The following is a 14,340-nucleotide window of genomic DNA, read 5'->3' on the forward strand; positions in this document are numbered from 1 at the left end:
AGAATGAGAACCATTCCATTTAAGAATAAAAGATTTTGTTCAGGGAGGCAACATGTATAATTAGAAAACATTTTAAAATACCCAATTAACAAATCTGAGATCTCAAAATGTATTAACTGCATAACGAATACTTCCATTACTTAAATTGTAAACTTTTTTTATGTCACTGGATTTAAGTGGGGAATTGTTTTATCAACACAAAATTAGTTACCTTTGTTATTTACAAAGAGGGTATCCACTGCATGTATAACTATAACAACCTCTTAAACAATAGGATTCATTCATTCCTTTTCTTGACAGTTGTTTTAAGCACCTGCTATTTATAGAATACCATTCTGGCACTGAAGATTATAGTTATTTCTATAATTGGTGAGACTGAAGAAATAATCAGGGAGAATTGATTAAAAATAATTAAAATGATGGGAAAATGGCTTAAATTGAGAAACAGGAAAAACTATGTTGAATAGCCTTCAGATTTGGGGAATAAAAAAAGAAAATCTGAAAAAAATAGATTTTCTAAGGATCTTCTAGAACATCTTTGGGACTAATAAAAATTGTGGGTTGGGGAGTATAAAGGTATCAATTTCCATTGAATTGTTAAAGAATTAGTAGTCACACTAAAGAATTAGTAGAGGACTTTGGCTTTGATATGGCAAACTGTAGAAAGACCTGGACAGTATTCAAGGAAGGACTAAATGTGCTATATAAGCAGGAAGGCTTTAGGCACAGTAGGTTTGGAACTTACAAATCAGCAAATGCTGCATGGCGGCCGTGGGAGGGAATAAACACCCAATGACGTCATCATTTATTCATCCAAATGCCAAGAACCTAATAAGTGGTAAAAATGAAGACATCAAGGCCCCTTATCATGACTTTTTGTCTTCTAATTTTTTAAACTGCTTTTGTTTTTAGCATTAAAAAAGTTTGATTTTAAAGGAAGCCATAATGTGTTATCTTGCTCAATTAATTGTAGGGTGAGGATAAGGTAGGTTATCCTTCTTCAAGTTGTAATGGCTGATTACATTACATGTTTGTATCCTGCTCATCACACACTCAGTGTATTAGCTGAGGCCTTTGTTTCCTATTTTGTTATTAACTAAGCTAATGAAACAGCCATTATCTTGAGAGTCAACAGTTGCTGTGACAGAGGGAAAAAGAATACTGACAACTAAGTGTAACATGACACATCCACTTAAAACTTATTGAATATGGCTAATTATACCCACCATGCACAAGGAACCTGTACACAAGGGAGAATGGGTGGATGTAATCCTGCTGTATGTTCAGCAAACAGGAAACTGGAAATATTTCCTCAGCTTCTACAATGAGATGGAGTAAGATTCCTTCAAAGAAATGTGAGACGTGAAAGGCTTTTCTTGTTTTTTAAGGGGCAGTGGCATATACAATATTAAGTTGAATGTCTGGTGAATTTAACAGCTCTTCTAATCTATTCAAGGATGATCATTTGAATGCTGTTATTAATATAGGGATTGAAGGGTCATAAAATAGCTGGGATACATATTTGGTGGTTATTGGATAGAATTTATAGATAAAGTTTCAGAATAGAAATCTACTGAGGGCATGACAAATCTGAGAGACCAGAAAGACAGCAATGACAGATTGAAATTGGTGTTGCAATGAGGAAGATCAATTCCATAGTCAGAAAAGAAGATAGAACAATGTGGATAATGCAGTCAATGTATGCTACATATGGAGAAGTATTTCTAGAAGTAAGTGGCAAAGCATGTCAAATACTAAAATAAGTTGAACAAAGGAGAAATGTTAATGGAATTGGCTTATAATAATATCTAACATGCAGTCAACACTTAAACCTGTCAGACCCCACTTTAAAACATATATATATATATATATATATATATATATATATATATATATACATATATATATGCTCATCTCACTTTTAGACTCTTTATTACAGACGAGATATAATGAGTTAGTAAAAGACCCTGAGGTCACATGACCAAAAAATCGCAGAGAATGAATTTGAACCAGACATTCTGGCTGCATCTGGTCTGTTCTTAATCACTATTTTATATTCTAGAATGTGTTGCTAGGTATGTTTCTCCCAATTAAAAAGACATAAACAGTGGATTACAAACTAGTAATAATGGTAAATAGGGCACAGAGACAAGTACAGTCTATATGCTTGTGGAGTGTAAACATAAAAAAAAAGATCTATTTTACATAATTAAATTAAAGCTGGGTTAAGATAAGATTGAAGTTTTCTGACCTGGTTTGTTCTTAGAATGTAAGCCATTTAACATCATTATTGGCAAAGAAAGGAGAAAAATGAGGTAAACTTTGTACGACAACCACTCTTTATAATGTATTTCATTAAACATTCAGTTATTGAATTCACTGAAATAGACATCTTCCTCAATTTGTGGAATATTAACTAACAGCATCACAATTCATAACTAGTTTTTTTCGTTGGCTTCAGAACCTGTATTCCTTTCACTGTGTCATGTCACCGTACACACAGAAAAAAAAAAAAAAAAAAAAAAAACTAAGTGAGATATTTTTATGTGTTCAATAGAGGGGTAGAATTTAGATAGAAATACTGGAATTTGGTAAATAACATAAATATGTTGTTTTTTTTCTGAAACTGAAAGTAAAGATACCAAAAGTATGGACATAATACTCTGTCAATCCATATGACAATGGCTTTGTGTATGGATGCACATGAAATTAGTAGCAGTAGTAAAACAAACACTAACTACGTATTTTACAATCATTTGCTACCGAGCTATGATGTCCTCAAAGTAAATGAAGAAATCTCAATGTAAGTTAATTGCTTCTAGAAAATGACTGGCGATATTTATGCTCTGCTAAAATCTGTCACATGTCCAGCATGCAGCGATATGTTAACTAGCTTATATTTCTTTTTGTTTATTTGTTCTTGAACAAGTCAGGCAGCAGTAACCGTATTCAGTTATTTTCCGAATTGGAAAAAAATGTATTTCCAAGAATCATTCTTACAATTAAATTACCATGTCACATGTGGGTTTTGAGTTTATATATTTTCTTAAGATTATTTTAATCGATATTTTCTTTTGTTATTGTTGTTACTACTAAGGAGACCACTTACATTTTCTGATTACGTTTTCTGATTCTTTGAACTTGTTTTGAAAACAGTGTGCCATGAGAATGAGGGCATAGATGTTTTAGCCTATTTAGACAATTAATCTTCTGCACTAGGCTTGCATTAGGTGAAAAGGCATAAATGAGGAGAAAAAAGGAAGATATCTATTTGCCAAAGTGAAATCCCACGTGCTTTTTTTCTGTTTCTTCCTTCCTTAAGAGTGAAACAAGATGATTTTCTCTATAAGTTGTAAGAGATAGAACAGTATCAAGGTGATCTGTCAGTACGATGTTAAGCATAAGAACTTTTTCCCAGAGCAGCTCCTTCATGTATGCATGTAGATGTGTGTACATCTGTGTTTAGTTTTCTTATTATAATATCCAGTATTCTATGCTATTTGATTTAACACTTATGATTAGAGCCAATCCTCTATTCAGTATCAATAAAATAAATAAATACCCCAATTTTAATGCTTCAATTATGTAAATTAAAACCTCATGTTATTAAAAGGGTATCTGTGAGCACTGAGTCATTGAGTTTTATATACAACAAAATGCCAGATGATAGAGAAATGCCATGTAATTGTCTGTATCTAGGTATATCTGATCATGGTTTTCAATGTGGCATAGATACACCCATTAAAAATGAATGATTTAGGTCATTACATGCCAAATTCTTGAAACTGAATGATTTAGAAGAAAGATGATAAAAATATAATATTTTGACAACTTCCTTGCTTGATTTCTAATGCTTCTTTCTCATCATTATTTAGCTATTCTTGCTGTTGCACTGATTAAATCAGTACAACTACTCCTCTTCTGTTTGTGTTTCGACACATACACATTTCTTTTCTTTCTTTCTTTCTTTCTTTTTTTTTTTTTTTGAGATGGAGTCTGATTCTGTTGTCCAGGCTGGAGTGCAGCGGTGTGATCTCGGCTCCCTGCGACCTCTGCCTCCTGGGTTCAAGTGATTCTCTTGCCTCAGCCTCCCAAGTAGCTGGGATTACAGGGACACTCTGCCATGTCTGGCTAATTTTTTGTATTTTAGTAGAGATAGGGTTTCACTGTGTTGCCCAGGCTGGTTGCAAACTCCTAAGTAAGCTCAGGCAATCAGCCTGCCTCAGCCTCACAAAGTGCTTGGATTATAGGCATGAACCACCCTGCCTGGCCTTTGGCTAAGGTAAAATGTAGTATCTGTTCTTATCAGTTTAACAAAAATGTTTTAGAATTATAACAGGAAATTTCATATTGACTTTCCACCCATTGCAATTTAACCAATTTAAACTCTAAAGAGTTTACTATGAAATATGGTTTGAAAACCAGTCAAAAAACAGCAGTGGGTATTCAAAGAGGCAAATAAATGAACAAGCAGACAGTGTAGTTCTATGTATGCTGCTTTGGGGAAAAAAACACAGTCTTTTCTTTCTAATGCACAGTTTTTAATCTTAAAAACACAATTGGCTAACAGCAATAAAAATAAATGTTCTTTCCTCTAAATTAAATTGAGTTTGCATTAATGTAGATATATGTAAAAATATAAATGTTTAAGGTTAGTGAAGGACTAAAAGTGACCATTGTAAAATAAACTGAGATGAATAATATTAGACCCTGTGTCAGCTGAGACTCTGCCATGATGAGGAATATTTTGTGAGTTTTAGAGAACTATTATGAAGAGTTTTTAATAATAATCACTCCATAATCACGCTGTTCTATGTCTTGGTTATGGCTTGGGTTGTTGGTGCTTAATGTGAAAATAAAAATAAATATCAAGGGAAAAGAAATACTGTTTAATTCCATCTCAGCTTCAATTTTCCAAGTAATTTTTACCCTCCAGATGGTAGTCAATGCATGCCAATGAAACACAAGGGAAGCAGTCCACTTTAATCTCTTAAGGCACTGCTTCTTATTTTTAACATGTGTGAATTAATGTCTTCTCTAGTGCTGTTCTAACTTTAATTTATGTAGTTGTTTAGAGTTTAGTTTTCTTTTATGTGACAGAAAAATCTGCAAAATACATATTAAATGTTAGATGTCTCTTGTTGACAAAATATCTAAGGTAAGGCTAATATTTTCTCTCCTCTAACTGCTCCATAGGCTACTACTGTGTCTCCTCACATCGACTCCGACCTCTAAGATCCATTCTCAATGCTAAAGTCCAAAACTTGTTTTTAAAAAAATCCATTTGTTCATCCCCTGCCAAAATCTCCTCAATGGATATCCACTGCTCTTAAAATAAAAGATCTCATCTCATTCTGCACTTCCTGAATTTTCTCTCCAACCACACTGGCTTTCTCTCTCTGTCTCTTACTCTCAGAGTTGCACATACTGCCCTAGATTTCACTATATTATATAATGTATTGCATCCAAGCCAATAATATTTCAGGAGGCTATCCCTCATTTCCAAGACTGTCACATCTTCTTAATATATCCTGTATTTTCCTCATAAGATAGCACAGTTGGCAAATATATATTGAGTGGAATTTCCATCTGAGTGATTTAAATGTTATTTTTTTCCTGTAAGTATGGTGTAAATTCATTGAGAATAATTTGAAGTTATTCAACAAATTTGATTATACCATAATCAGTAAATTATTACATGTATTAAATCATAAATTATTAAACAAATTAAATGCATTAACTATTCCATAATAAATATGGAAATCAATGTATAAATTACTGATCTTTGTGTTTTCCATATAGGAAGAAATAAACACATTAAACAGAGAAGATTCTCTCTTACCCTCACTGTTAAAAACATACCTCTGTGATTTCCCCTTAGCAAGACTCTATAAATTCTTCCAGACCAAAAAATTTGAGCAACTAATAGTTTAACTATGTCCCCAGTTAGAATTCTCTCAATACGAACATTACATTTGATGTAATAAAATGCTTATTTAAATTTCAATTTATTCAAGTCTCAAAGTAATTTATTAGTGAGTTTAAAGTATATGACTAACATACGCAGTGACTGGTTGAGGCAAATCCTATCAGCAAAGTATTGAAAGCCAGGAGTATAGGGAAGGATGGTAGATTACAGAAGCAGAAGAAAAAAGAAAAAAAGAGTTTGGGGTTTTCTGTGCTAAACAATTTCTAAAGAATATTCTTAGCAATAATATTAGCAACCTTAATGTTACCAACAATTATTTTGCTATAGGGTATATTGGAAATATGAAAAAAACTGCTACTGAATAGGACCGTGATCTCATAGATGATCGGCATAATACCAAAAGGCTGTAAAGTCATAACACAGAATACAACAGAGTAATTCATACTGAAGGCTTTTCTACATATTTTCCTTAATGTTTTGATCCTCATGACCCCAGAAAACTAAAACCAGAATTAGCCTTTGTCTGGATAGAATTTCAGGATGCAAGGCTCTGTTTAGATGTCTCCAAAAGTTCTGATTGCACTCAGATTTTACTCAGCAAACGATTTAACATGTTCCACAAAATAGAAATGTAAAAATGATGGATTGAAATAAGTGTAAGTTGAAGTTTTAATATGGCTTCCTGTATGCCAGTGGAAAATTTCAGCATCCTTTGTTATGTTCAATCCACTTCAGAACACTGTCTATACAATTATTCTACTCTGACCTTGTAGGGAAGCAAGTTTGTGTGTCTCAAGAGATACTCATGAAAAAAAAAAAAAAAAAAAAAAAAAAAAAAGAAACAATAGAGTAGAAAGTCTCCCATCAACCATCAAGATGTTACAATAACATCAGCTTATCTCTAATAACCCATTCACCTCTCTTTTGTTCATGCTCCAGAGAAATTCTTCTAGTTCATCTCCTCCAATTTTCTTTAAAGTAAGTGATATGTGCTCAGGTTGATCTTGGAGATTTTATCTTTTATTTTTTCTATGTATTCCATGGGGCGGTTAATTCTTTCTGTGGCTATATAGGTGAGATAGGGAAAATGCTGTGTGTTAAAGTAAGTTCACTTGTTCAAAATAATTTATTTTAGTGACAGTGAGTCTTATAGAATGGTAGCACATGACATATATTTAGGATGACTGGGTGTTAGGAACTAATATGCATTTAGCAAGAAGCAGTTCAGAAGTCCATGGAGTCAATGTTCTATTTATTAGACCAGGGAGGTTAGCCTGTTGTGAAAATGAAGACATCCTGAGGAGATTTCATATTCTCTTGATGATTGACCAATTTATTCTTAAGTATATGGGAAATCTCAACACCTGGGGGCTACTTGAAAATGTTCTTTCTCTCACCTCTTACCAACAGCAGTATCTTGAGAGCAATTCCAACTGCCACCTGCCCTAAAAAGTATGTTAAAAAATTGTCTTCCCAAAACCCGGTGGGACAAGAGATCCTGGCTAGAAAAAGAGCCCATCTTGGTCTTGTTAATATGGAGATAGCAGAAAAAAAAACAAGAGAATGACTAATGCTAAGATGCTTTATTTTCTACAGGAAAATGTACACACACATAGGCACACACACATGCACACACGCACACACAATTTGCTCTGTGTGAAAATATCTGGGTGGCTCAGATCCTGCTATGTTGTCCTGTTATACATTCAGTTTGAACGAAATTGGAGATAATCAAACCTCTAGTGACCACTAAGAAGCTCTCAAACTTCCTTCCTCTATAAAGTAAGATTTTGCTCCATGAAGAGGAAAGAATAGAGGACATTTTAAGCATCATACAGCAAACTTGATTTTCAGTGTCACACTGCAAATAGCACTGTTTACAAAAGCAAACACCTGAAACCAACCCAAATACCCATTGATAATAGACTGGACAAAGAAATATGGCACATATACACCGTGGAATACTATACAGCCATAACAAACAACGAGTTCTTATCCTTTGTTGGGACATGGATGAATCTGGGAACAATCATTCTCAGGAAACTAACACAAGAACAGAGGATCAAACACCACATGTTCTCACTCATAGGCAGGTGTTGAACAATGAGAACACATGGACACAGGGAGGGGAGCATCACACACTGGGGTCTGTTGTGGGGTGGCTAGGAGAGGAACAGCAGGGCATGGGGAGGTTGGAGAAAAATAACATGGGGAGAAATGCCAAATATAGGTGACTGAGAATGGAGGCAGGAAACCATCTTGCCATATATGTACCAATGTAACAATCCTGCACGATCCACCACATACCCCAGAACCTAAAGTGCAATTAAAAATATATATATATTTCATCACCATTTTTAAAAATGCACTTCAATTCTGGACAATTGTTTGATTTTATCAATACATGGGGAATAGTCCTGTCTTGCTAAATCCTATTTACAGAACAACCCATTTCTATTTACTTTCCCTATATAAAGATACTTGAACCTGCAATATATTTGATCTAAAATATGTCCCAGCTCCCTTCTTGGGTATTTGCAAAACTAAAGCTCCTCAGGTTATTGTTTTATAAGAAGAAATATTGAGCCACAAGCACAAGTATTCCACTTCTGAATATTCTTATGTTCTATGCTTTCTTGTGAAGAAGCCTTCTGGAATGATTCATTGTGTCCGTGCGTGTGTGTGTGTGTGTGTGTGTGTGTGTGTGTAGCTAATGTTGATGATTTGGGGCTTTTAACTTTAGGAAATCTACTCCTCTCTTCTGGTTACTCAGGTTAAAATGGCTTGAAATAAGTATTGACATTTCTGTCTTGATGACAAACCACATCTGTTTTATGCAGAATCTGGCAATGTTTTTACACTCAGCTTTTTAACCAGAGCTAAACCATCTTTATGTCTCACTTCCATCTGTACTCACCTAGACCTCCATAATCCCCTCAAATCTTATCAACAGGGAGGCTAACAAATCTTATCGATAGGAAGGCTAACAAATCTTATCAACAGAGGAAGACAAATCTTATTTATTTGTTTTTATTGTACTTTAGGTTCTGGGGTAGATGTGCAGATCATGCAGGATTGTTGCATAGCTACATACATGGCCAGATGGTTTGCTGCCTCGATCACCTCATCACCTATATCTGGCATTTCTTCCCATGTTATCTCTCCCCAACCTCCCCACACCCCTGCTGTCCCTCCCCTAGACCCCCCCACTAACAGACCCCAGTGTATGATGTTCCCCTCCCTGTGTCCATGTGTTCTCATTGTTCAACACCCGCCTATGAGTGAGAACATGTGGTGTTTGATCTTCTGTTCTTGTGTTAGTTTGCTGAGAATGATTGTTTCCAGATTTATCCACGTCCCTACAAAGGGAACTCATCATTTTTTATGGCTGCATAGTATTCCATGGTATATATGTGCTACATTTTCCTTGTCCAATCTATCATTGATGGACATTTGCATTGGTTTCAGGTCTTTGTTATTGTAAACAGTGCTGCAATGAACATACATGTACATGTGTCCTTATAATAGAATGATTTATAATCCTTTGTGTATATATCAGTAATGGGATTGCTGGGTCAAATGGAATTTCTATTTCTAGATCCTTGCAGAATCACCACACTGTCTTCCACAGTGGCTGAACTAATTTATACTCCCACCAACAGTGTAAAAGTGTTCTTGTTTCTCCACATCCTCTTATCAATCTTATCAACACAGAGGCTATTGTGACTCCTTTAAATTAACCTCAAAGCATGTTACATCCTCTTCAAAATGAGTTTAGTTTTCCCATCGCAGAGTAAAACTCAAAATCTGTTACATGATACATAATTTCTGACATTGCCTTTTCCCAACTCTCTGCCGTGTTTCTGATTTTATCTCCTGTATCTCCCCATTTTACTGTGTTCCTCATTTTTCTTGTGAAACACTGAGATGTCTCTGCCGAGGTGTCTTTGTGCATATTGTTCCCTTTCTAAAAATGCTTTCTTCTTATCCAATTTTTTTCTTCAGTCTCCATCATAATTAACATTTCACCTTCTCAGACATTTTCAATTCCCATCATGTATGTATCAATGTATCTTATCTCATAATTTGTTATAAGATTTTATTTTTTATGTCTCTTAGCAGAGTTTAGGAGAAATGTTGGCCTGTGTTAATTACTGCTTTATCTTTGGAATAGCACTGGTATAGTGTAATATAATCTCAATAAAAGAATATTGAGTGAATTACACCTGGTTATTCACATTTTTGGATTTCCAGGATCTTAACCCTATTTTGAGAGTCAAAGTTATGCACCGGTATTCTCCATTTTGTCTTTTAAATTTAAGATGCAATACCTTTATATTATTCTCAGTTAATTATCGAGGATAAGGTAACTTGTTCACTGAATAGACAATTTGCCCAAAGGAAAGATTATCAATCAACTCTTGTAAAACCTAAATTTTTGAACTCTCTTTACCAGTCTCAATTTTAGTAGCAGTCACTAAAAATTAAATTCGGTTTTCTTTCATCACTCTCTGTTGCACTGTAAGATACCTAAGTTAATATAATTCATTCACTTATTGAACAGGGCATGATAAAAAAATTACAATTTTTCTACATTCAATTTTCTATAATATTAGTTTTTATATTTAGTTAACTGGGAAATTTTACAACAGAGATAGTTTGCTTTATCCCATGTGAAAAGTTAAAGAAAGGTCTTGTTCTGCCCACATAAATACTTCAATGCAGAGGTAAGTTGGTTTTCTAGACAGGCACGTTCCCTTTTTTCCATTTTCCTAAGGAGGAAAAAACATCTGACAGCAGGTTAGGTCAAATAAAAATAGAATAATAGTGGGGAGCAGTAACTTGGCAAGACAGATGCCTTCTGGTTACTTATGAGAACAAATGTATTGCAGGTATTGTCAAGTAGAATAATGTCTAACCTATTATTACACAGTTATTTTCCAATATTTGGCTGAGAGGAAAACTGCTTCTGGAGGACAGGCAGAGGGAACTCTCTTATTTTATACTTCCTCCTGTAATGTGAAGTACAGCCTACGCAAGAGCATCGGAGTGCTATTCATTTGGATCACACTATCCTCCTAACTCAAGCCCTACCAAATTTTTCTTTTCTTAGAAATGTGCTTTGCCATTGCTCATACTGAAAGATGTTACATAAAAAAGTGACATTTGGCACTAGTTATTTCACCATAAAAGTACCATCAACAATTTTTATATTTAGCAGCATCTAGTTTATGAGGACTCAAGGGATAAGGCTTTTTCTGACCTTGGTGATTCTGCTGCACTACTTGCTTTTTAATATTTTGGATATTGTGACTCATTAAATTGATTCTGTTTCTTTCGTTGCATAGGGGACAATGAAAATTAAAGCCAAAGCCATGGTCCTTCTCTAGGAAAATATTTGAAATAATCTCTATTGGTTGAGTTTATGCTTTGGAATGTGCTTTGCTGAATTCAAAAATATCTTTTTCCACTTGCTTGCAGCAGGATATTAGCTAATGACTTGGCCTCAATGTGTCAGTTTTCTTAAGTGAGGAAGGCTAGTACTTATTTCAGAGGGAGGTTGTTAACGATTATATGTGGCAATTCATAAAAAAGCTTAAAATCATGCATGAAAAATAGAAGGAGAATCCTATAGGATCATTATCATGAATTTTATATACTAACATTTTGAGTTTAGTAAAATATTATAATTCCATTTTTACCTTGGTCTGTTTTCTTCATTAACTTCTTTTAAAATAATTTTTAATGTATATTATGTATTTAAATATGTATTAAGTATTTTATGGAAAAGAATACACTAAATTATTTCTAGTAAAATAGGAGATCGATAAAATACAATCCAGTAGATATAAATGGAAGTATATCTCAGTATAAATATAAAATAAATTTACATGGTTAATAATTAAGTACTTATGTAACATAAGCTGTATTGAGTAACATAGACTTATATGCTTACACTAATAATCTGAAGAATTTATTTATTCATTTATTTCACTTCAAGCAAAATAGCGAATATCTAATTAGCATAGTAGTAGTATTTTTTCAAACAGGGAAAGACACAATGCTTTCTAGAGTTACATATCACGTTCAAAATATTTAAAATGTGTATAAACTGTTAAGTACATTTAAGATTCTACAATATAGTGAAATAAAAGGTTGTATTACAGATATTATATGACATATATATTACATATATCATACACTATAGTTTACTTAATAACATGTTTTACTAGATTATAACAGTACACTTAAGGTAAGAGAAATTGATTGCCTTTTTGAGGTGTTTTAGTAACATATAATACTATGAAAACTTAGTGGAAGTATGTGAATTTTGCAGCATTATAATCTATTATGAAATTTTGCCTGCAGACTGATCTTTCTTATCAAGCTTGGGTATATATGTAAAGAAAGTAATTCACAATGAAAATAAACATAAATACAATCAAAACTTATGCTTTCTTAGAATTCTTATGCAATTAGTAACCATCTGGAAAGTGTTTGGTAATCATTTTTTTTCATTCTCCATTGTGTCATTGTTGGATAAGAGTCCGTTGCATTTTTTTTCCTATCAAAATTTGTCCTGTTGATTCCTGCCATGATTACCTAAGGCAGTATTATAGCTCTGTCCTAGAGATGTGAAAGTCTGTGGTATTCAACTGTGATCTATAATTAAATGCAAAACAATATAAAAAAATCACAAAACATCTTGTATTTTATTGATGCTATTCTTGCTGTTCTAAGATAACTATATACAATGCTCAAAGTACGTTTCAGTGTGTGTCTGTGACATTTTGTATCTTAAAACAGTGGAGAAAACTAGCCCTGCGAAAACTTTAATTGTGACACTTAAATTATTTTACTTTTATTTTCTAAATTATCCTTTCCTGATGAAATTTTTATTAAGTAAAATTATACACACAGATTTCAAAGTTCACTCTGAATAGTGCACACGTTAATAATGCACCCTATCTAACCTGAAATCAAAGCTTTTAAGTGATTATATCCACTCAATATTTACTATCAGGATTTTTGAACACAAAAATATGTTTGTGTGTATATGTATGTGTGCATATATATGTAGGAAATTAGTTAATCTAGCTGAAGTAAACACACTGTTGGGGTTCATGGGAGCCCTCAACTTACGTGAGATGACGTTTCTCCAGGTTCTTGGTCTATCATTCTCTCAAAAATGAGAGAAGAGACCATGGCACAGTGCAATCCTGAAATAAATACCAGACCCCAAAAGTGTTGCAGAAAAGTGATGTATTTAGGTAGAGGAGAGGAAAAGGAGGAGGAGAGAGAAGCAAATAGCTGAATGAGAGAAAGAAAAGCTGCTCTCACACTGAGTGAGAAGGGTTCCCACAGAGAGAAAACCAGAGAAGGAAAACTCCCCTCACACTGAGGGAGAGAATCCAGAGAGGTGGAATCCGGGAGAGGAAAGGCAGCTTCCACACTGTGTGGAAGGGGACCCCAGAGGGGAAATCCAAGAGGGGAGAGCTCCCACTATGTGGGAGGGGATTCCAGAGAGCTGGAAATTTGGTGTGGGTGAAGGAGCAGGGGAATTTTTCCTGAGAGAAATTCCCACCTCTCCAAGTTCCTCTGGCCATTGAAAGGAGTTCCTTTAAACTTCTGCTGGGGTGATTGACTCTTAGTTTCTTCCCTGGCCGTGAAATTTAAACATAAACCATTAAATCTTCCGAAGGAGAGAGATGGAAGAGGGGCATAGTGCTAGGAGATTCTTGCCCTTAAAACTGTGCCCCCCTGTGGACCTAGAAAGATAACATATTGCCTCAACACAAGCGAAAACACTTCAAATTGTTTATTTTTAAATTTTTTTCAATCATTCTACACAGAAGGATGTGGTACAGCTTACAGAAAGTATGTACTATAGAAAACCTTAAGGCAAAAAAGATTAGGAGCCCTGGGATAATAAGAACAGGACAAAAAGATTAAGTCAGGAGAAAGTGTGCATATTGTCATTACTTTAAAGAAAACATAAATAAAAAAAATAGTATGGTACACGTTTTGTAATCTGCTTTTCTTATTGCTGAGATATGTCCTCACAAAGAAATCATTGTTTATCATTACATCTAACTATAAGATGAGGACACTATCCGTTAGCCTCCCATCTTACCATCTCTCCTTTAAGGGGAAGTCAAATCAAACCCACTAACTGCATTAACGAACACCCTATATTTGTAGCACACAGTGCTTGATTTTTACACATTATTGCTTCCTTGTCATGGGCTAACAGGATCCATTAATTTGCCTTTGAGATTTAATCACGTGCAAGGAAAATGGAAAAAATATTTGATGATCACTTTTTATGGGCTGTTGGTTGTAACATTGCTTACTTATTAAACAAAATAGCTACTTTGGTAGAGAAGAGGATCAATAAGTGGGCATTGAAA

General features: G+C 34.2%; 1 protein-coding gene and 1 pseudogene across 4 annotated transcripts in view; both read left to right on the top strand.

Annotated features, from left to right (window-relative positions):
- CDH18 (cadherin 18) overlaps positions 1-14,340 on the top strand; it is a 1,096,529-nt gene that overhangs the window by 223,863 nt on the left and 858,326 nt on the right. The window lies entirely within an intron of this gene.
- Positions 4,259-4,367, top strand: LOC120365385 (U2 spliceosomal RNA; annotated as a pseudogene).

This window comes from Saimiri boliviensis, chromosome 1 (assembly GCF_048565385.1).
Source record: "Saimiri boliviensis isolate mSaiBol1 chromosome 1, mSaiBol1.pri, whole genome shotgun sequence".
NCBI classification, from domain to species: domain Eukaryota; kingdom Metazoa; phylum Chordata; class Mammalia; order Primates; family Cebidae; genus Saimiri; species Saimiri boliviensis.